Source organism: Mustela nigripes, chromosome 4 (assembly GCF_022355385.1).
Source record: "Mustela nigripes isolate SB6536 chromosome 4, MUSNIG.SB6536, whole genome shotgun sequence".
Lineage (NCBI taxonomy): Eukaryota > Metazoa > Chordata > Mammalia > Carnivora > Mustelidae > Mustela > Mustela nigripes.
In genome coordinates, this window is record NC_081560.1 from 106,715,916 (window position 1) to 106,739,612 (window position 23,697).

Genomic DNA, 23,697 nt, shown 5'->3' on the forward strand with positions numbered 1-23,697 from the left:
AAAAAAGAAACAGACTTCAATGGCTGAAGAGATTTAAAAAAGAATGAAGTAGAATGTCTAGAAAGAAATGTAGCAAGTGAAATAAATACCTGAATGGATGAGTTTAACACATTCAACATGACTGAAGAGAGAACTGGATCCTAAGGACAAAATACAGATCTTAAGAACTTACTAAACATCCCATAGAAAGAGGAAAAGATGGGGCATTTGAAAGCGAGAACTATAAAGTGAGAAAGTCTAACATGAGTATAACAAGATGTTCAGAAGGAAAGAAAAAAGACAGACGAGATGAGGCAGAGATAATATTTAATGATATAATGGCTACAATTTTTCAAAAACTTTCCAAAGACACAAATCCACATACAAAGGTCCAACAAATAGCTCACATAATGGAACTGCAGAAAAACTGACAGGAGGAGATCTTAAAAGGAATCAGAGAGAAGAGAGAGAGGCTACCTTCAAAGGAGCAACTGTTAGCTCAATAAATCTTGACAGCAACTGTAGAAATCAGACAAAAACAGAATATTTTCAGTGTGCTGGGAGAAGAGAACTGTGCACACACACCGACACACACCTCCAGCCAAAGCATATTTCAAAGGGTTAGGGTTAGGGTTATATAAAGCCATTTTTAGGCTAATAAAAGCTCAGCTTGCCACCAGCAGACATCGAGGGGTTTATTTCTTTTTTTTTTTCCCTTAAGATTTATTTATTTATTTGAGAGAGAGAAATAGAGCTTGTGAGTTGGGGTGGGTAGAGGGAGAGAGAGAGAGAGAGAGAGAGAATCTTGAGCAGAATCTTGAGCTCCGTACTGAGGGTGGAGTCTGACATGGAACTCGATCCCACCACCCTGAGGTCATGACTTGAAACCAAATCGAGAGTCGGACACTTAACCAACTGAGCCACCAGGCGCCCCAGACATTGGAGAGATTAGGGAAATTTTCAAGGATATTCCTTAAGTAGAAGGAAGCTGATAGGAATAAAAAGCAAAGAAAGTGATAATTATATGGGAAAATGTATTTTTAAATGGCTGTATGAAACAATAACAGTAATGTTTTATAGGTCTAAATATGACATAGAATTAAAATACATAAAAACAGCATAAAATTCAGTTAGTGACAAGTGGAGTTTAATTATTCTTAAATCCTTGAAATGATTGGAAGACTGTAAAAATATTTATGAACTCTATAGGCTTTGATAAATTAAATAAGCATTAAAACAACAAAGATAAAAAGAATGTGTTACTTCTATAGTCAAAGGAAAACTTAGAGGAAAAAATTATTTAAAAACCAAGTTAGGGGCATCTGGCTGGCTCAGTCAGGGGCATGTGACTCTTGATCTTGGGGTCGTGAGTTTGAGCCCCATGTTGGATGTAGAGATCACTTAAAAACAAAATCCTTAAAAAGTTAGTCCAAAAGAAAGAAAGGGGGACAGAAAAGAGTGAAACTAGGTGGGGGAAAGTATGGAATAATACAGTGGCTTTAAATACCATGATGAAGTCCAAATATATAAGTAATGACAATAAATTAAAAGGCAAAGATCAAGTGCCTAAGTGGCTCAGTTGGTTAAGAATCTGACTCTTGATTTTGCTCAGGTCATGATTTCAGGGTCCTGGAATCCAGTCCCATGTTGGCCTCCATGCTCTGAGGGGAGTCTGCTTCAGATTCTCTCCCCCTCTCCCACTGCCCCTACCCCCATTCACACTAGCTCACACTGTCTCTTTCTCTCAATTAAGTAAACAAATCTTTTTTTTTTTTTTTAAAGGACAAAGATCATCAGATGGAAGTTAAAAATAATTTAATTACATGGTTGTTAGGGTGGAGATTCTTGATGTTTTGAGTCTAAGATATAAATAGAACCACAAAGAGCCAGGGCGCTGAGGTGGCTTATGTGTCTGACTCTTGATTTCAGCTCAGGTCACGATCTCAGGGTCGTGCGATTGAGCCCTGTGTGCGACTCTGCACCCCGCTTAGGGCTCCACACCTCACGTGGGCTCCATGCTCAGCAGAGTCCGCTTGGGATTCTCTCTCACCCTCTCCCACTTCCCTCTCCCCCACCAACACTCAGACATGGGCTCAAAATAAATAAATAAATAAACAAACAAATAAACAAATAAATTACTTTAAAAAAAAAGAAGTATAAAGAGATGGTAACAGGGGGAAGGAGCTTATGATAAGGCTCTCATACTTAGGACAGCATGGCACTGGTTCAGGCATAGAGGTGTAGATAAGCCATTGGAATGTGACAGAAACCCACACGTAGATGTACTTTATAGGCGGTGCTACTGACGTGTTAGGTCACTGGGGACAGAATTGGCATTTCAAAGCAGAGCATGAGAAAAATTGGTTATCTGTAGGAAAAAAAGACCAAACTCACACCAAAAACCACCCCGTAACACCAAGATGATTCAAGTACTAACTGTGAAAGGCAAAATCTAGAAAATGTTTCAAAAACAATATAGAAAAATATCCTTGTGACTTGAGAAAAGACAAGAGTTTATTAAAGGGAAAGCAGAAAACACAACTTAAAATTAACAAATTCAACAACAATTTTAAAATGAAAACTTTTCAAATCAAAGACTCAGAATAAAATGACAGACAACCTTGAAGAACATATCTGCTACACTTGTAGACAACAAATGGTTAGTGTATGGAAAAGATATGCATATATATTATTGACCATTTTTTAAAAGATTTTATTAATTTATTTGACAGGCAGAGATCACAGTAGGCAGACGGGCAGAGAGAGAGGGCGAAGCAGACTCCCTGCTGAGCAGAGAGTCCAATGCGGGGCTCAATCCCAGGACCCTGGGATCATGACCTGAGCTATAGATAGAGGCTTTAACCCACTGAGCCACCAGATGCCCCACGACCATTTTTATATCTTTGAGAAAATGTCTATTCAAGGCCTTTGCCCATTTTGCAATTGGGTTGTTTGTATTACTGTTCTTACTGAGCTGAATGTGTACCTTATAGATGCTGAATATTAATCCCTTATCAGACATAAGACTTGCAAATATTTGACAGATTTCTTTTTTACAAGAGACAAACTCCAAAATGCTTTGAAATGTAATCCTATTCAACTAAATTCCTTCACTCAAACTGTTTCCATTGAAAGCCTAATGTATTTAAGAAAGAGAGAGAGAAAGAAAAGGAAGACAGATCAGATGCCAGAAAACTGGATTTCCCTGGTTTCCATTTACCTCTTTCCCTAGAGCATCTTTTCTAGATTTTTCTCCCTCTTTTTATCAGAAAGGATTCACACGTGACAGAAGTCTCTGTTCCATAATGCTAATTTATCTTTCTGACCTACTATACTCGAACTAGAGAGAATGATAAGAAAATAATATGACAATAGGAATAGCTACAATTTAGGGAATGCCTACAATTTACCCATGCACCAGCTTAGGCCCAAACCTATGAGGCACAGGTATTGTTATCCTCATTTCACAGGAAAGAAAAATAAGTCTCCGAAATGATAAGTCTTTTGCCCAAGGTCACGAGGCTATAGGCAGAGAAGTCAGAATTTCATCTTGATTCCAATGCCTGTGTCCTCAAGTACTGAGGAGAACTATCATGCCAATGCCCAGAGAGAGGAAAATCCTACCGAACATTGGCTGTGCACCTGCTAAAGAGGTCTCTCTGTCGGTCTGTCTACCGAGGAAGGCACATATCCTGAGTTTGTCCTATGGTCCCACAGCCAATAATAATGTCCAACACTAGTGAAATAAAGTACTCTACCTTTTACATCTATCATATCATTCAATCTTCTCAATCCTTATGATAGACTTTCTATTACCACTTCCTCTAACTGATGAGGAAACTAAGGTTTTGTTGAGTGAGGTCATTAGCTGACAAGTGCAAGGGAGATTGTGTGCCCAAGCTGCCTGATGTCCAAGTCCATCCTGAGAGGCAGGGGACTGAGCAGTTTGAGTCCGGGGGCCTGGTTCTTTCCAGTTATCTCCTTCAGAGAAGCAAGGGGTAATAAACCTTTCTTCCTGGGCCACTGCAGCTTTGTCTGCAGGCTCAAAGCAGGAAGGAGGGCACACGCCCTGCCATTAGTATCTAACATTGATGTTGCGCGGGCCCAGTGTTGCGTCAGCATCATTCCCTCTGGGCTCTGGGTTCTCTGCCAATCCTGGGACAGTTCTCTCCAGGAACAGATGGTGGGATTCTTAGATGCTTCCACTTGAGCAGAACTGTGATAGGCCCATCAACATGGAGGCCAGATGCAGACCCTGAGTTGGGCTAATTTCTTGCCAAGACACCGAGCTAATTGGTACCAGATGGTCAGCTGTTGTTCCAAGAGGGGAAGGGCATCCCTTCGCAGAATGCCTGGCTGTAGCATAAGGTTAGGGTCAGCCTGGGGAAGCTGGGAGAGACAACATAGCTGGTTTCCATCCCCTTTCGATTATGACTTCCTACAAATCCCTGGAATGAGTGTTGGAAAGCACTAGAAAACTGAGCCCACCCGGAGGAATTGGAGGATGAAAAGGGGGTTCATGATGACTAGTGGAGAATTTTTGGTCATTTTCTTGAATTCTTAACTGAATGTTATCCTTAAAACTCTTCATTTCAATAGCTTTAATATTGACTTTCAGTTGCTATGCTGTTTATTTGTAAATTTACTTCCCATTCTCTGCCCCCCTGCATTTTAAAGCAGGCCAGTCCACATGGGTATGTAATGTTTAAGGCCATAGGAGCCACTGACCAGCTGGGCAAGTCAGTTCTGCTCTGTGCACCCCCGTCTGTCACCCACACCCATCTACTTCCTCCAAACCATAACATGCAGTAACTAATATTTTCAAAACACAGGTCTTTTGAAGATCATGAGCCTGCATTTGAGGAAATACGAAGCCAGTAAAGGGCTACCAAACATGCCTAAAAGTTGCCCATTTCTTAGAGAGGTTTAGGAGTTAAAACTAAATATTAGGAATGCACCCAAACCTCCCTTAGCTTTCTGTCTTAACTCACACATTCTTTGGTTCACAGAAAAGACCTCACACAAAATCACTGGAAATGCCATTCCAGCTTCGCTTCCAAAGCTTCCAGCGTCCAACCCAGATCAGAAGTCGGTTCAGCCGTATTTAACGAATCGGATGTGTGATCTCAGGAAAGAGTTTGTGATGGTTCATATTAAGATATGAAGTACTCTCATGTCTTTTCATTTGCAGGTTTCATGATCTCAGGGTCAGGTCTGATGCATCTGTAATTCTGTTTAAGCGCAGCTTTAAAGCTCTTGCATATCCATCAGTAAAAAGCATGCCACAAATAACACGATCACATAGGCAAATGGTATAATTTGCACAAGGTTTAAAATACAGGTGGGGTGGCTTTTTAACATAAAGCACCATGATGCAGAAATGTGCATGCAGAAGGTTCTGATGCAGCAACACTGCTGGGTTCTGAGGACAGTGAGCTCGTCTGCCAGCTGGTTTCTCCATCCTGGGACCCTACCTCCCATGCCTCAATGTGGACACTGAGACTGTCCCCTTTTTTTCTCTGCACCATTGTTAACATTAGGGAACAGTGACAACATTCTCCCTCTATTTAAACAGGTTTTTTGAAACCAAGTGATCCTAGTTTCCGATTTTATTATTAATTAAATCCTTGAGAGTAATTAAGGTGCTCATATATTAAAAAACATGATGGGGCTGCCTGGGTGGTTCAGTGGGTTAAGCCTCTGCCTTCAGCTCAAGTCATGATCTCAGGGTCCTGGGATCAAGTCCCGCATGGGGCTTTCTGCTAGGCAGGGAGCCTGCTCCTTCCTCTCTGTACTTGTGATCTCTCTCTGTCAAATAAATAAAATCTTTAAAAAAAAAAAAAAAACCATGATGGGGGGCGCCCGACTGGCTCAGTCAGAAAAGCCTATGACTCTTGATCTCTGGGCCATGAGTTTGAGTCCCACGTTGGGTGTAGAGATGACATAAATAAAAAAATAAGCTTTAAAGAATTGTTAGGTTTTTAAAAATAAATTTAAAAATAAAAATAAAAACACATGTGATATAAACATATGAAACATATCTATTTTAATAGCTCTTGTATCATTATCTGCCTAAAGGCTAGTTAATCAGATCAAGAGTGATTTAAACTGAAGGAGTAAGAGAGGAGAAACACCGACATGGATAGAATTATTATGGAAAACAGCAGTTATGGCAAGGAAATGAGTATCTGGTTATTCCCATGAGAAAACAGTAAGGGAAGGAGCTAGAGATAAGACTTATGACCTCAGATACTTACTACACAGGAAATGCAGAGTAAATAAAGTAGATTGAGTTATAACACCGAGTGGTAAATCAGACTATCACAGAGATTTGGAAGATACAAAATGCAACCCAGGAATGTGGGAGCTTGTTCTGGGCAGAAGCAGTTGAACAGCAACGTGGATTTCTGTGTCTAGCAATCCAGACCCAGAAGTAGGATCTTGGTGGAGCACAGGGGTAAAGATTGGAGAAAAGAAATCATAAAAAAAGAAAAAGGTGGTGTATTCTACGGCCACCTGATCAGGGAGAGGAAACAGGTAATAAAGTTCTAAAGCAAATACTTTACAGTCAAGGATCCCTTAGCAGAAATTTCAAGATCCGCAAACCTGAAAAGCTCATTTGGTAGCAAAACTTGATCTGAAATGAAGCATTTATACTCTTTTGTGGGTGGCAATGCTCGTGTTAGTCACTTCGAGTTAAACAAAATACACACACATCAGAGAAGAAATTAGGAAATGGAAATAAGAGAAGAAAATGAAAATAATCCAGTTATAAAAATTACCAGTGTTTTGGTATGTCTCCTGGCACACTTTTGGTTTTCTGCCTACCTACTTACTCCATATCTACCTACTTACTTGCTTACCGTTGGTGATCTTTAACATCTAACATGTAAATCTAGCTATAGAAATATAGCTCTTTTAACAAAGGCTAGGTTAGACTATACATATTATTCTATAAAATTCTTTCTTTCCATTAAGTAGTAGATCACAAACAACATTCTGTATACTATATGCTTTCCATCATCTCAAAGCAGTTACACTGGCAGGAATGTATCTTCTTTATTAATTAATCATAACTTAATGACATTAAATTTGTTCAGACTTTTCTTTTTAAAAAGATGTTATTTATTTATTTATTTGACAGAGAGAGAGAGAGAGAGATCACAAGTAGGCAGAGAGGCAGGCCAAGGAGGTGGGAGAAGCAGGCTCCCCGCTGAGCAGGGAGCCTGATGTGGGGCTTGATCCCAGGATCCTGAGCTCATGACCTGAGCTGAAGGCAGAGGCTTTAACCCACTGAGCCACCCAAGTGCCCCTGTTCAGACATTTCACTATCAAAACAACCCTGTGATCGACACGCTAATAACTAAATCTTTGCAAATGATTGAAATGATTTCCTTACTGTAAACTTCCAAATGTGAGATGATGAGTCAAGAGATATTTTGATAAGTATTTGTTAAGTTTGGCAAATAACTCTTTAAAAAATTTATATCAGCATATAATCATCCCACTGAGATGTTGGTATACTAAGCATTTTAATATGTTGGTGACACACCAACATATTAAAAATGCTCATTTTCCAACAACCTCTCAACACTGAGTAACAGAGTTGACTATCTTGGCCAATTTTTAGGTGGAAATGGTGTTTACTTTTTTAAATTGTAATATCTTTGATTACTGGTTGTGATGGCTAATTTTATGTGTCAACTTGATCTACCAGAGACTGCAGAGATTAAACAATATTCCTGGGTGTGTCCTTGGGGGGTATTTCTGGATATTTCTGGTAACACTGGAACAGGTGGATTCCGTAAAACAGTTTGCCCTCCCCGATGTGCGTGGGCATCACTCAGTCCATTGAAAGCCTGAACAGAACAAAAAGTGGAAGAGGGAAGAATTCACCCCTTTTTTCCCTGCCTCATTGCTTGAGCTGGGACATCTCAAGCTCTTTCTCCAGCTCCTGGCTTGGGAGATATGGAGTAAGTAGGTAGGAAACCAAGTGTCAAACATAACATAAAAGGTACATGATAAAAACTCATAATTAAACTAATTACATTAAAAACAAAGGTAATAAATACTCAAAGCTCATTGCTTCCTAATTATTCAACTACCTTTTTCTTTTATCTATGCTCATGAGGTTATGTAAATTAATTATAACTGCACGGAATAAACATTATTGAAAGGAGCGGTGTTGTGTATTTCTTTCAAATCTTGTGTTCAATACTGTCACATTGGTAGCTTAAAATTGGCCACAGTGGGAGTATTTACCTCATGGAAATTAGCAAATACTTTAAATTAGGGCTTTACTTTATTGTTCTGTTGATTGTCTAGACTCAAGAAAGTGAGTAGAGAAAATGTTAAGAGGGCCAATTAACCTTAAAATATGTTGTGTCTGCAGCCTAAATTACATTGTGAGAAACACACAAAAAACAAGGAACTATTCTTTCAGTATTCAAAACTATTATCTAATTCAGTATAGAGGTTCCTCCATCACTGGCAAGCATGGGAAGGCTCGACATAAATCTTTAGTTTCTTTAATTTAATTTTAATTTTAGCTTCTTTAATTTAATTTTAGTTTCATAAATCTTTAGTCTTACTCCTCAACATAAGTAAAACGATTGAGTAACAAGCATGTCAGAGCTACATTGTTGGTTTGTCGACCATACGCACAGGCTGCCTACAGATACAGGAGTTCAGCAAAAATCAACAAAATTGACGGAGAATCAATTGGCAATATGGAATTTCCACTAAGGAGTATTGCAGATTTTATTACTTGTAGATTGTGTCTTATCCAACCTTTATAATACTGAAATTTATAATAAGTATATGTATAGATACAGAGAGAGATTTTACACATTTGCCAGCGTCCTCCTGGTCACATACGTCACATATTGTTGTGTATAGTAGTAGCTCATTTATTATGGTATTCCGCTGAATGATTATACCACCGTGTATTTATCTACTCTACTGTTCACTGATGTTTGGATGATTGCCAGTTTCAGCTATTTATTTTTCTTTCTTCTTTCTTTAAATTTAAATATGAATGAGCAATTCAGATGTAGGGTTCAATAATTTATCAGTTTCATTTAACACTCAGGGCTCATCACATCACATGCCCTCCATAATGCCCATCACCCATTTACCCCCATCCCTCCACCTCCCTCCCCTTCAGCAACCCTCAGTCTGTTTCCTGTAGCTAAGAGTCCCTCATGGATTTTCTCCTGCTCTGATGACCTCCCACTCAGTTTTCCCTCCCTTCCCCTGTGACCCTCTGTGCTGTTTCTTACAATCCACATATGAGTGAAACCATATCATTATTTTTCTCTGCCTTATTTCACTCAGCATAATGCTCTCCAGTTCTATCCTTGTCAGTGTAAATGGTAATTATTCATCCTTTCTGATGGCTGAGTAATATTTTGTGTATATATATATGTATACATACGTACACATACATATATATGTATATATGTAATACTGATGTAATATGTAATATTCCCATATATCTATATATCTGTATCTATCTATCTATCTATCTATCTATACATATCACATTTTCCTTATCCATTCACATGCAGCAATGCCCACAATAGCCGAAGTATGGAAAGAGCTGAGATTTCCGGCTTTAGATTGAACAAGTAATGCTCTTGAAACATTCTTGTGAATGTATTTTGGCACACATATGTACTCATTTCTTTTGCTGTTGTATTAGTTGCGAATGGCTTGTATAAGAAATTACCTCAAATTTATGCCTTAAAACAACATTAAGTTTATAATGTTACAGTTCTGGAGATCAGAAGCCTCAAATGGGTCTCCTTGGGTTAAAATCAAGGTTTTGGCTGGAATGCATTGCTTCTTGAGAGCCCGGGGAAAGGTCTGTCAGCCTTTTGTTGCTTCTAGAGACCACCCACAGTCCTTGACCTGCCATCCTTTCCAGCCCTCACTCGTCACTCAGATGCCAGCTTCCAAGGTCACACCTCTTCTCCGGAATCTGACCCCATGCTTCCCCCCACACGAGGACACATGTGTTAGATTGAACCCACCTCAGTAATGCAGGATGAGCCCCAACCCCCATCTCACGATCTTCAATTTAAATATACTTGCAAAGTCCTTCTTGCCAAGTAAGGTAACCTAAACCCAGGTACAAGTGATTGGGACGCACACGTCTTTTGGAGTGCTATTATTTTTATTTAAGATTTAATTTATTTATTTGTTTAGGACAGAGAATGAGAAAGAGAGCATGAGAGGGGAAAGGTCAGAGGGAGAAGCAGACTCTCACTGAGCAGGGAGCCCGTTGCTGGACTCAATTCTGGAACTCCAGGATCATGACCTGAGCTGAAGGCAGTCACTTAACCAACTGAGCCACCCAGGTGCCCCTGGGGCTGTCATTATTGTGCTTGACACAGGCACTCTCTAAAGATGGAATCGCTACACCATATAAACACATATAAACACAGCTTTAGAAAATATTACCACATAGTTTCCCCGAGTTGTCCCAATTTCCCCTCCGGAACACTATCTGAATATTTCAGTCACTCCCCATTTTTGCTTAATAGGGTCGGTCCTCTTTCTTTGGATCATTTCAGCGGATTAGTATTAGAATCTCACTTTAATTTTAACTCACATTTTCCCGATGAGTAAAGCATATTTTCATTGGCTTATCCTATGAAGTACCTTCTTCCGTAAAGTGCTTGGTTGAATCTGCCCTCTGCTCATTTTTATATTGGGTTGTTTGGTCTTTTTTTTTTTTCTTTTTTGTCGTCATCTCAAATACTTTTTATATAAAAATATAACTACTTTAATCCTCTTTTTTCCTTATGAATTATTTTAACTCATGTATAATCAACATATGGTGTTATATTAGGTTTAGGTGTACAATGCAGTGGTTCAACCCTTGGACACGTCACCCAGGGCTCATCACAGTATGTGTGCTCTTACTTCCCTTCCCCTTTTTGACCCCCAACCCACCTTTTCTTTTAGATGTATCAGAATTTAAAAAAAATATGTATTCTGGAATCAAGACTTTCATCATTATGATTATTACAAATATTTTCTCCCACTCCATGTCTTTCATTTTCAATTCCTTTTATCATGTTATTTGAGGAACAGAAGTTCCCATTTTAATGTGGTATACTTTATCAATCTTTTGCGCCATGGATAATGTTTTCTGGGTTCTGTTTAAGAAATTGTGTTGCCTACTTTGCCTACTCAGTGTCTTGAAGTTGTTCTCCTACATTGTCTTCTAGAAGCCTTATTGTTTTACTTGTCACATTTATTGTTTTAAAGATATTTATTTATTTGTTTATTTACTTATTTAAGAGAGAAAGCACCAGTAGGGGGAAGGTCAGAGGGAGAGGGAGAAGCAGACTCCTCACTCAGCAGGGAGCCCAACATGGGGCTTGATCCCAGGGCCCTGAGATCATGGCCTGATCCGGAGGCAGACGGTTCACCGACTGAGCCACCCAGGTGCCTCTAGTTGTCACATTTACATTTACAATCTGTATAGAATTGATTTTTTTGTGTAGTGCGGGTTTTCCCCTCATGTGGATACACAATTGACTTAGCATCATCTATTGAAAAAAAAATTCTTTCCCTTGATTCTTGCATTATTGTTGATGTATTTGCTTTTACTTCAGTGCTGGACATTGAGCATAAACATTCTGAGGGATAATTTGAGGCTTTGGGTGATTTTATCTTTCTCCAGAGAGGATTAGTTTTCATTCCGCAGACAGACTGGGGCAAAAGGAGCTTTGGATCATTTCTGATCAAGGGTGGAGCTGGCTGGAAGCTTAAACTTCCAACTTGGGGAAGCACGTTTATTTCAAGGTCTCCCGCTCCTTTCATGGAATGACCCCTGGGGTCCTGATTGCAAGATCGGGGGTTGATCGGGGCCTCTCCTCTTCGGTGGGTCATAATATTTGTGTGTCCTGCCCCACGGGAGTGCTGAAGGCTCTGCTCAGCTTCTCAGCCTTTTAGCTGGTTGTTTTCTTTTATTTTCTTTTTATGTTTTGGGGGTTTTTTTGTTCGTTTGTTTTTTTAGCTTCCCAGAGTCTTGAGTGCAACTTTCAAACCCATGAAATGACTCCAGGAGAAAAGTACGGTCCTATATCGGCTCACTCAAAAGGAGACTATAGCGCGCCAGTCAAAGTAGAGCTTGTGGTGATGACCGGAGTCTAACTCACAGTGAGCCGCCTTTGTGGCTGTTGGTCCAGCTGCTGAGTACTTGGCAACCAGGGACATTTCGGTGGGAAATGCTCAGTAGAAATGCCTGGAAATTTTCCCTCCTTACCATGATAGCAATCCAGAAGCAATACTGCACTCCTGGTGGAATCACAGAGATTAATACCACCCTCAAAGACTTGAAAGGGGAGTGACAGCTATCACACATCCCTGTTAGCTCACCTAGTTGGCCTGTACAGAGGCCACATGGATGCTGGTGAGTGACTGGGGGTCATTCTAAACTAAACCAAGTGTTAGACTTCAGGTGCAGGGGCATATGAACATAGATCCTGGCTCTTGGTCTGCTGCTATTGAGTCAACGGTGTAACTTCACGGCGCTGTCTCAGGGCAAGTCGGTACCCTGCTCTTTGCCAGAATAGAGTCTGCAGGGATCCAGATCACCCTGGTCAGCATCCCACTGGTCCACCACATGGATGACAGTATGCTGATTGGCTGAAGTGCTCCACCCTGGTGAGCAGGGTACACCGAGCTGTAGCTCCACAGAGGCACACAGGACCCTGTCTGGGGGCCAGGGGACTCCCTAAGTCACTTCTTAGTACTGCATAGCCAATAGTAAACTGAATGGAAGACAATGTAGCAAGAACAAAGGCAGGACAGTTGGAGACTCGGGAATGAAGGATTGGGTCCCAACACCAAGTAAAGAACCCTGCGCAGTTGAGGCTGTAGCTGGGAGGGCAAGAGAGAATTGACTGGGCAGTGGAAGGAGATAGCCAGAGATATCACGACCCTGTGGCCACTTACAGAAATGAGTTCCATAGGAGCTTTGACTATTTTCCCTGTGCTTGTTATATGCCTGTGGTTTCTGGCACATACCAGCCCTTTTCTTTTCTTACCTCCTTCCAATTTTAATTTTTTTTAAAGATTCATTTATGTATTTATTTTAGACAAACAGAGAGAATACTCACAAAAGATGGGGGAGTGGCAGAGGTAGAGACCCTTGAAGCAGGCACCCTACTGAGTGTGGAGCAGGACAGGAGGCTCGATCCTAACGCTGAGATCCCGACCCTCGCCAGAATGAAGGGTCAGATGCTTAACCAAAGGAGACACCGTATGACGTTGTTGGAAGTTAAACTTACCGTCTAGTCTTCAGGTGACAGAATGTTCCATGGGGTGATGACTAAGTCCAAAGATTAATTAATATAGCCAGTGAAAGATAAAAGAACTCTTGGGAGTCTGTGTCTTCTCACTTGGGGGAAAGGTGAGAACATCTTCTCTTGCAAGGAGGAATATCCTATCTCCCTATGTGGAGATATCAAGTGGTTTTGGTTTTGTATGAGAGTCACATGTGTGCACAAGGGTGCGTGAGGAAGCCGAGTCGCCCAAGGGTTAGGCCACCAGGCATCCACTCCCGGCCTCTCGGCTACACATTTCAGCCTACAGTGCCTGCCCTTCAGCGATGGACACAGCTCTCAAAGCTTTCCTCTTTCCACTGTGGACATGAAGATAGGCTTTGTCAGTAGAGGGCACTGAAGGAAAGCTTTTTTTCCTGGTTTCAGTCCTATTTTGCTTTTGCTAGCTCTAGCTGCACTGCCCATCAGGGGATTTGGGTAGAAACATCAGTGGTGCTCTGCCCCAGCCACACACCCAGAGCCTTAACCCCCGGGAGATTTTGCTTCTGGCTGGGACCCAGAGACCACTTCTGTGGCCCTCCTGACGCACACACTGTCCTTCAGACCTACGGACTAGAGTGGGCCCCAAGTCCCTCCATGTGCTCATCTCCAGCCTTGGCTCACTTGCACCCAGAGGTCTGTTTCCTGTTTCCTGACTGGGGGTTAGCTCTGGCCCCCCAGCCCAGCGGACTTCTCTGCTGTCCAGGGAGGGCAGACGCTGTTACCCTGCCTTCTCCAAAGAGGAGGTCCCCTTGCAAGATTGCCCCCCATTTCTTCCATTTTCTTTATGGAAAATAAAGAAAAATTTCTTTATATCATTGGAATTGTTTAATAATTCTTTATATTAAGCCCCTTGGTTTAAATTAGTAGACAGTGTCTGTTTTCTGACTGGCCCCAGACTGATATGCTGGGTGATAATGAAGGGAACCCCCAAAGGTGAGCAGGAAGCTGGCCTGTCTGTCAGGCAGTTCAAACTGGAACCAGAAGCCAGAGGGCTCTGGAAGGGATGTGGTTGGAAATGAGAGATTTCCTTACTACCCGGAAAATCGAATTGAAAGGCTGTGGAGGACTTGGGAAAAAATTATCTACACATATAGAATCATAAGAATATTATAATTGATTCGCTCATCTGGAAAATTTTGTGTGGCTGTGGGCAAAGCAAGAACTGGTTATAGGTACATCAAAGCCTAAGAGAAAATGAAAATCATGCCATTGTTAAATCCAGAACTAACAATTAATTATATTTTTTAAAAAGATTTTATTTATTTATTTATTTGACAGACAGAGATCACAAGTAGGCAGAGAGGCAGGCAGAGAGAGAGGGGGAAGCTGGCTCCCTGCGGAGCGGAGAACCCGATGTGGGGCTTGATCCCAGGACCCTGGGATCACGACCCAAGCTGAAGGCAGAGACTTCGACCCACTGAGCCACCCAGTCGCCCCAGAACTAACAATTAATTCTAAAGGGAAGGAAAGAACAATCACAATACACTATTTGGATATTTACAAAGCAATAATTCTAATGATTCAATTAAAATCGTGATAAACCTGTGGTTAAAAGGGAGGGGACAGGAAGCAAGGGTCATGATAAAGCGATGTAAGAAGCTCAATCTTTGATCTAATATAAAAAACAAATCACTTCTCCAATGAAGACATACAAATGGCTATCAGACATATGAAAAAATGTTCATCATCACTAGCCACCAGGGAGATTCAAATTAAAACCACATTGAGATACCAACTTACACCAGTTAGAATGGCCAAAATTAGCAAGACAGGAAACAACATGTGTTGGAGAGGATGTGGAGAAAGGGGAACGCTCTTACACTGTTGGTGGGAATGCAAGTTGGTGCAGCCACTTTGGAGAACGTTGTGGAGATTCCTCAAGAATTAAAAATAGAGCTTCCCTATGACCCTGCAATTGCACTACTGGGTATTTACCCCAAAGATACAGATGTAGTGAAAAGAAGGGCCATCTCTACCCCAATGTTTATAACAGCAATGGCCACGGTCGCCAACCTGTGGAAAGAACAAAGATGCCCTTCAACGGACGAATGGATAAGGAAGATGTGGTCCATATACACTACGGAGTATTATGCCTCCATCAGAAAGGACGAATACCCAACTTTTGTAGCAACATGGACAGGACTGGAAGAGATTATGCTGAGTGAAATAAGTCAAGCAGAGAGAGTCAATTATCATAGGGTTTCACTTATTTGTGAAGCATAACAAATACATGGAGGACATGGGGAGTTAGAGAGGAGAAGGGAGTTGGGGGAAATTGGAAGGGGAAGTGAACCATGAGAGACTATGGACTCTGAAAAACAATCTAAGGGGTTTGAAGCGACGGGGGGTGGGAGGTTGGGGGAACCAAGTGGTGGGTATTAGAGAGGGCACAGATTGCATGGAGCACTGGGTGTGGTGCAAAAACAAGGAATACTGTTATGCTGAAAATTTAAAAAATTTTAAAAAATCATATCTATGATTGATAAAAGAAATTTCAGTTTAAGCATAAAAAATAGAAACATAAAGCTAAGTGTTAGAAGACACTAGTGAGAGGGGATACTTACAGCCCATATAATACCGTTTGTTACAAGCAATTCAGCATTACTTGACATTTTAACTATGTGCATGTATTACACGAAGTTATTTCAGAGGAAATCCTGATTTCAGAGGAAAGGTAAGCCAGTCCATGGATCAGAAGATATTGAAGAGTAGGCAATTTTATGGGTTTGAAAGGTCCCCAAATAGATTTTCTGACAATACATTTGCAACTGATCTTGGAAGAAAAGGGGATGATACCAAGAGAACAGGCAAACATGCCCAGAAAGCATACCACAGAGCCAAAAGCTCTAACGATGGCATGAAGACAATGGAAACAGGGCTGGTGCCATGCACCAAGGGAAGAGAATGGTCCAGGCACATGAGAAAAAGAGCAGGACGCAGAAGGTCATAGCGAGTAAGAGCTGGGTAAGAAAGAAACAAAACAAAACAGAGGCAAACTCAAGGAACTTCTAAAGTTTGTTTTGTTTAACAACCCAGGCATTGTAAGATCAATTTTTCAACTGGGAGCTGTGACTCAGGAGGACATAGGCAGAGAGATCAGAGAAAACATGAAATGAAGACCATACAGAACACTCCTCTCCCCAGTGTTGGAGAGAACCAGGCAATAGGGCCTGTCACTGTGGAAAGGTCAAGTCTGTGTGCCTGAAACTTTAACCTGCAGATCACCTGAGATCTTGTTAAAATGCAGATTTGTATTCAGAGAGTCTGGGATAGAGCTTGAGATTCTGAATTAATTTCTTTCTTTCTTTCTTTCTTTCTTTCTTTCTTTCTTTCTTCCTTTCTTTCTTTTTTAAAGATTTTATTTATTCATTTGACAGAGATCACAAGTAGACAGAGAGGCAGGCAGAGAGAGAGGAGGGAACAGGCTCCCCACTGAGGAGAGAGCCCAATGCGGGGCTAGATCCCAGGACCCTGGGATCACGACCTGAGCTGAAGGCAGAGGCTTTAACCCCCTGAGCCACCTAGGCACCCGGAGACTCTAACTCACTCCAAGGGGGCCTTGCAACCAATCAATCACTTAGAAAAACCAAGCATGACACATTGAGTGGGAAGGTCCAGAGTCTGGGAAATACTCGTGTACACATCACACAAGCTAGTTCCACCCATGTGCTGGGAGGAAAATCTGCCTGTGTGCACCCCAGCTCTCAAGAACCCAGTCTTGTCAGAGGTGAAGGCACCTGAGAGAGCTGAGACACTCCATCAGGAGACTCTAGGAACTCCTTCACTCAAGGGAGGAAAGGCGTGGGGAGAACGCACAGCTGAGAAGACGACGGGTGCAGGCAGTGTTGTCAATGGCGCCTGTTGGCAAGAACCGGTTACTTGGAAGGTTCTCTCCTGGTCAATAGCATAGCTAGATAGGTAGGCCTGGAAAGTGTACCAGGAAATGGACAGTTTTTTTATGACATGCTTATGGACCATGTAAAGAAGTATAGATTATGTGCTATTTATAATTAAGCAGGGGAGTCCCTGGTCTAATATCCATACCCAAGTGTATTGATTCATTAATTGGCTGATGTCAACCGAAAGGGAGGTTTTAAAGGAGATGTAGGCAGCTCTTCCTGTTCAACAGCATTGGTCGCGATCGGTGTGAAACGGGATGTTAGAGGTGTGAGGCAGGACTCTTCTGCAAGTGACAGAAAGACCAGGTCATGTAGGCTTAAGCAAAAGAGGGACTGTATTTTATATATTGGCTCATTATAGTATGTGTTGGCTCTTTAGTTTTTTTTATGGTGAAATGCACATAATGTAAAATTTGCTAGCTTAACCATTTCTTTTTTTTTTAAATGATTTATTTTGGAAAGAGAGAGGGAGGGGGGGCAGAAGCAGAGGGAGAGAGAGAGAAAATCTCAAGAAGACTCCGTCTGAGTGTGGAGCCCCAGTGGGACTCGATCTCATGATCCTGAGATCATGACCTGAGCCGAAACCAAGAACTAGACGCTCAACCGACTGAGCCACCCAGGCACCCTTTAATTATTTCTAAGTGTATACATCAATGGTATTTAATCCGTTCCTAATGTTGTTCAACCATCACCAACCATCCATCTCCAGAACTCCTTTCATCTTGTAAAACTGAAACTCCATACTCATTAAATAATAACTCCCCATTTCTTCCTCCCTCCCAACACCCTGGAAACCACCATTTTACTTTCTGTCTGTAGGATTTTGACTACTCTAAGCATTCCACATCCGTGGAGTGTTACGGTATCTGTTCTTCCGTGGCTGGCTTGTCTTGCTCCACATCAAGTCCTCAAGTCTCATCCATGTAGTAGCATGAGTTAGGATTTCCTCCCTTCTCAAGGCTGGACAAAATCCTACTGCATACGGTCCACATCGGACTTACCCATTCATCCATCAGTGAACACTCGGGTTGCGTCTGATAAAGTAGATGGTCAGTTAGACATGAACTGGAGGGAAAGGCCATGATAAATTGGTGACACCTTTGAAGTCAAGGGCACAGCTCCCTGACTTTGTGGCTTTTAACATCCTAGCCTTATGGGTTCCAACACCCCACACTCACAGACCAAGAGGAACAGGTGCAAAACATGCTCACTCCTCATCCCCTGGGGAAGGTCCTTGGGGTTACCTCTGCCCCAGGGTGACCTAGAGCTTCTTTATAATATATTTACTTTGTGGTTTACACCACCCCTCCCTGCTCCCACCCTGCATGGAGGAAGATGGCCATGCCAGTTCCAGCAAGAAACTTCTAGGGCCAAAAACTCCCCCTCCCAACCAGTAGGAGTCTCTTAGAGGATTGGAAACAGCTTCAGGCAGAGGCCACCCTAGCTATGACCCACAACCTACACAAATGTAAAAAGAAAAGACTCCCCTAACCCTCCCCCTCCCCCATCCCACCAGTGCTGTTTCCACTTCTGGGCCTGCCGCTCTCCCTCCTTGAGAGCACACTGTCCTTAGTAGACTGCTCTATGCTCACTATCTTCCCTCTGGCCATCTCTACTGCAGCACAAATCCTCACATAGATCTTTTGAGGGGAATCGAAGACTTCCGTTCGCACAACAGGACTCTCCTACCAGCAATATTTCTTCTACGTTGGGCCATTGTGAATGATGCTGTTGTGAACAGGGGTGTACAAATATCTCTTGGATACCCTGCTTTCAGTTCTTGTGGGGAGATACCCAGAAGTGGAATTCCTGGATCATATGATAGTTCTAGTTTTAATTTCTTGAGCAGGGTCACTGGGTAGCCAGTGGCTCTGCCCAGCAGAATCTAATACTGTGGTAACTCTAGAAATCAGCTTCTCTCCCTTCTCCAGGGTTTTCTGGCCTCTCTTAATGTTTTTACTTATTGTTTTTGATGTTTCTTTTATTGTTGTGGGTTTTGTCTGCACTGAGAATCAGACTGAAGTGTAAACTTGGGGTCTTCCGAGATCTTCTTTAATCTTTTCCCTGAGCATGCAGCAGTCACTACCTAATTTTCCCCATCTATGTAGTCATTTCTCAATGTTCTAGTCTTTAATGTCTGGCTCCCAAAAGGGGAAATAGAGAAAAGTGAAGACACCCACATTCTAAATCTCTAGAAGACACTTCAGCTGGATTTGGGGGTGGGGGTGGGGAGGTTGCTTGCAGCACAGATCCCTGGTATTTGGAGTCTGGGGTCCCTTCAGTTCCCCCTGGCTCCCATGGCTCTCAGCAGGTTGCTCCAGGAACACAGGCACCACTGCCTTCTGCAGGATGGAGGCAAGGGATGGGCAGGGCTACTGGGCTAAGAACTGCAAGTGACCGAAATTAACTGCAATTTACCATTCCGGTCTTCCCCTGCAAGTTGCAAGCTTTCAGTAGACTGCAGACTTCCAAAGTAGTTGTATCTGGCAGATTCCGCTGGTGCAGTTGTCTTGATGGGGAGACAGATGTCTGGTGCTTTTTACTCTAACATCTTCCCAGACTCCTTCCTACTTGGATTATGATTAGGATTATTATTTCATCATAATTAGTGCACTCATTAATCCCCATTGCCTTATTTCCCCCATCCCCCACCTCCCCCCATCATTTTGTTCTCTATAGTTAAGAGTCTGTTTCTTGGTTTGTCTCTCTTTTTATTTTTTCTTTGCTTGTTTGTTTTGTTTTTTAAATGCCACATATGAGTGAAATCATATATTTGTCTTCCTCTGACTTATTTCGCTTAGCATTATACTCTTTAGCTCTATCCATGTTTTGTACATGGTAAGATTTTATTCTCATGACTGAATAATATTTCAGTGTGTGTGTGTGTACACACCATGTCTTCTGTATTCATTCATCAGTCAATGGACACTTGGGCTGCTTCCAGTTTGGCTATCATAAATAATGCTGCAGTAAACATAGGGGTACATGTATCCATTTGAATTAGTGTTTCTGTGTTTGGGAGGTAAATACCCAACAGTGCGATTACTGGGCAGTAGGATAGTTTATTGTTAACTTTTTGAGGAACCTCCATGCTGTTTTGCACTGTGGCTGCACCAGTTTGCATTCCCACCAACAGTGCAAGGGAGTTCCTTTCTCTCTATATCCTTGCCCACACTTGTTGATTCTTGTGGTTTTTATTTTAGCCGTTCTGACACGTGCGAGGTGACATTTGGCTTAATAATTTTAAAGTCCGGAGCTGAGGTAGGTTCTAGGCAGCTGGGGAACTCCGACTGGTCCTCGAACTGCCCCCAGCTCTCTACGGATAAACAGAGAGCACAGGGCGAATGATCTGGGTGTTGTTAAAGAAGAATGTATAAGTACCGTCAAAGTATAAAAGAAGGAGAAATCAAAACCACTGGGCAAAGTCAGGAAAAACTGTTCTCTATGAAAAAGTCATGGGAGAGTCTTGATGGAACCTTGAAACCCTGGCACGCCGTCTTCAAGACGTCAGAGGGTCCCAGTGTATGAAGAACTCCAGCACGGTGAAGTCAGAATGCCTGGGTTCAAATCCTGGTTCCAGCTTGGGTTCTGCAATCTTAGGCTAATCACACTTCACTGTTCCTACTCTCTGTAGTCTCATCCATAAAATGGGTGTAACGGTCGGATTATTAGTAATCGCTAAAATTTACTGAGGACATATAATATACCACGCATCGTGTAGAACACTTCTAACACACATTTTGTTTACCTACTACCACTATTTTCAGATTAAGACACAGAGATTCCAGAAGGAATTTTCTCCATCATAGAGAGGGTAGACCAAGGCTTAAAACTCAAAGGGAGGCCGACCTCATGCCTTTAACCTTCTAGTCCTCCAGTGTTCTAGGACATATTTGTAAAACATTTGCCAGGATGTCTAACACGTAGTAAACAGTTAATGTTAGTCATTGCTACTGTTCCTTCTGTGGTTGCTATTATTATGCTTGTATCTGATCTCCTTGTAACATACCCTCTGCTCCAGCCAGATCCTTATCTATCACACAAGATTTTTTTAAAGATCTTATTTATTTATTTGACAGACATAGATCACAAGTAGGCAGAAAGGCAGGCAGAGAGAGAGGGGGGAAGAAGGCTCCCTGCCTAGCAGAGAGCAGGATGCAGGGCTCGAGCCCAGGACCCTGAGATCACGACCTAAGCCGAAGGCAGAGGCTTAACCCACTGAGCCACCCAGGCGCCCCTATAACACAAGATTTTGAGATTGGATTTTCCTCCATGCTTGCCTCATAAAATTCAACTCCACTTCTTCCTTAAATAGTTCTTAAACTCTCCTGACAAGGTCAGATGAAACCAAGGTGAAAAGCTGCAAATCAGCGGAAAACCTTTCCCTGAAGGATCTGTTTGCTTTAAAAATCACATAAGATTGGGCTGCCTGGATCACTCAGTCATTAAGCGGTTGCCTTCGGCTCAGGTCATGATCCCGGGGTCCTGGGATGGAGCCCCGGATCAGGCTCCCTAATCAGCGAGGAGCCTGCTTCACCCTCTCCCTCTGCTTGCTGCTCCACCTGCTTGTACTTTCTTTCCATCACTCTAGTAAATAAATAAAATATTTTTTTAAAAATCACATAGGATCACTTTTCAGTGGTCAGATTTCCCATAAATACTGTAGTTTGGGGCACTTGCATTTGGGCAAGGAGTTGATGCTCACGACACGGCACTTGTTCTACCTTAGAGTGTTGTTTGTGTTACCCTGAGAGCGCTCTTTCGGCTCAGCACCTGATGCCACCCGGCTCCCTTTTATGCCCCTCCCATTTCTTCCCACTTCCTTGAGTATATCTGTGCCTTCGCCACTCTGGGAATGGTTATTCATAGCTCTAACACGGCTGATTGTTTCTCTGTCCGGAGGCTTGAAATATACAAAACATCCCTACCTTAAATGTTTATCCTCTGGGAAGCAACAGTCTGGTGATCCCAAACCCCTAAAAGGGAGGGAAAACTCAGGCTTAAAGTTGACTTGCTTTCTGCTCTGGGGAAGTAGAGGTTGGGGTTGCTTTCATAGGATTTGGACTCCTACCTTAAGGTGGGTCATGAATTCCCTAGTTGAACCCCAAAGCCTCCTGGGGTAGTGGCTCTCAACTTTATGTGCTCATTTGAATTCACCTGGGGAGATTGTAAAATCTCCACATGAATCTCTGGGGTTTGAGTTCAGTTATTAGTATTTTTTTTTATAATTTTCTACATGATTTCAAGACTGAGCCCTGCTTCTCAAGCATAAATGCACCTGTAATTTACCAGGGGGTCTTGTGAAAAATGCAGGCTTTGATTCAACAGGTCCAGGATGGGGCTTTTCCAGCAAATTCCAGATGATGTTGATGCTGCTGGTCAATGGGCCATGCATGCTATGTACAGTGAATTTCTAGGGAACACAGTTCTGCTTGCAGAAATTGAGTCCAAACAAAGGTCTTCAGGGCACAAGGAACAAACACACATCCCAAGAATACTGGTATTGATCAGTTCTTAATTCCATCAAGTCTTTTGTTTTATTTTTTATTATTTTATTATTTTTTTAGATTTTATTTATTTATATGACAGAGAGAGAGAGAGATCACAAGTAGGCAGAGAGGCAGGCGGGTGGGGGAGCGGGTACGAAGCAGACTCCTCGCTGAGCAGAGAGCCCCATGTGGGGCTTGATCCCAAGACCCTGGGATCATGACCTAAGCTGAAGGCAGAGGCTTAACCCACTGAGCCATCCAGGTGCCCCCATCAATGCTTTTTAGAATCACCTTTGGAGATTAGAAAAAAATGGTTTCCATCCTGGACATTCTGATGTATGGGTCTGGGCTGAGACTTTGTATCTACATTTTAAAAATACTCTTTGGGTGATCATGGTATATAGTTATAGCTGAGAACCACTGATAAAAATAACCACAACTCAATGAATTTATTCTTTCAGAAAATTACAGAGTGATGGGTTCAAGCTGTAGATTTTTTTCAAGCAATGTTTTAGGGTCTTGGCTTATGATATCAGGATTAACTAACTGAAATCTACACTTATCCATGGGCATGCATAAAATAAATTCAGAGGACCAAAGTAGCTAGAAATTTTAGTAGAATGTTAAGAAAACAACCTTAACTTCCATCCAAAAGGGTGAGGTGGGGGTAAAATCCAAAATTAACACAGCAGACGAGCTGTATCTCTCTCTCTCTCTCTGTTTTTCTGTCTGTCTGTCTGTCTCTCTCTCTCTCTCTCTCACACTAACACACACATACACGCACACACACACCCCTAGACACAACCTTAATTTCCTTTTAGTCTATGGTTATTTTTCAATTTAACATCGATAGCGTTCCTATGAGACAGTAACTTGACTTATCTCCAAAGAGCCCAAAATGACAGATGGAAATGAAGATAGATAATGTAAAGTTTTTTCTGGCGAGATAAACACAACACCAGGCAAAGTGGGTGCAAGGCAAGATTT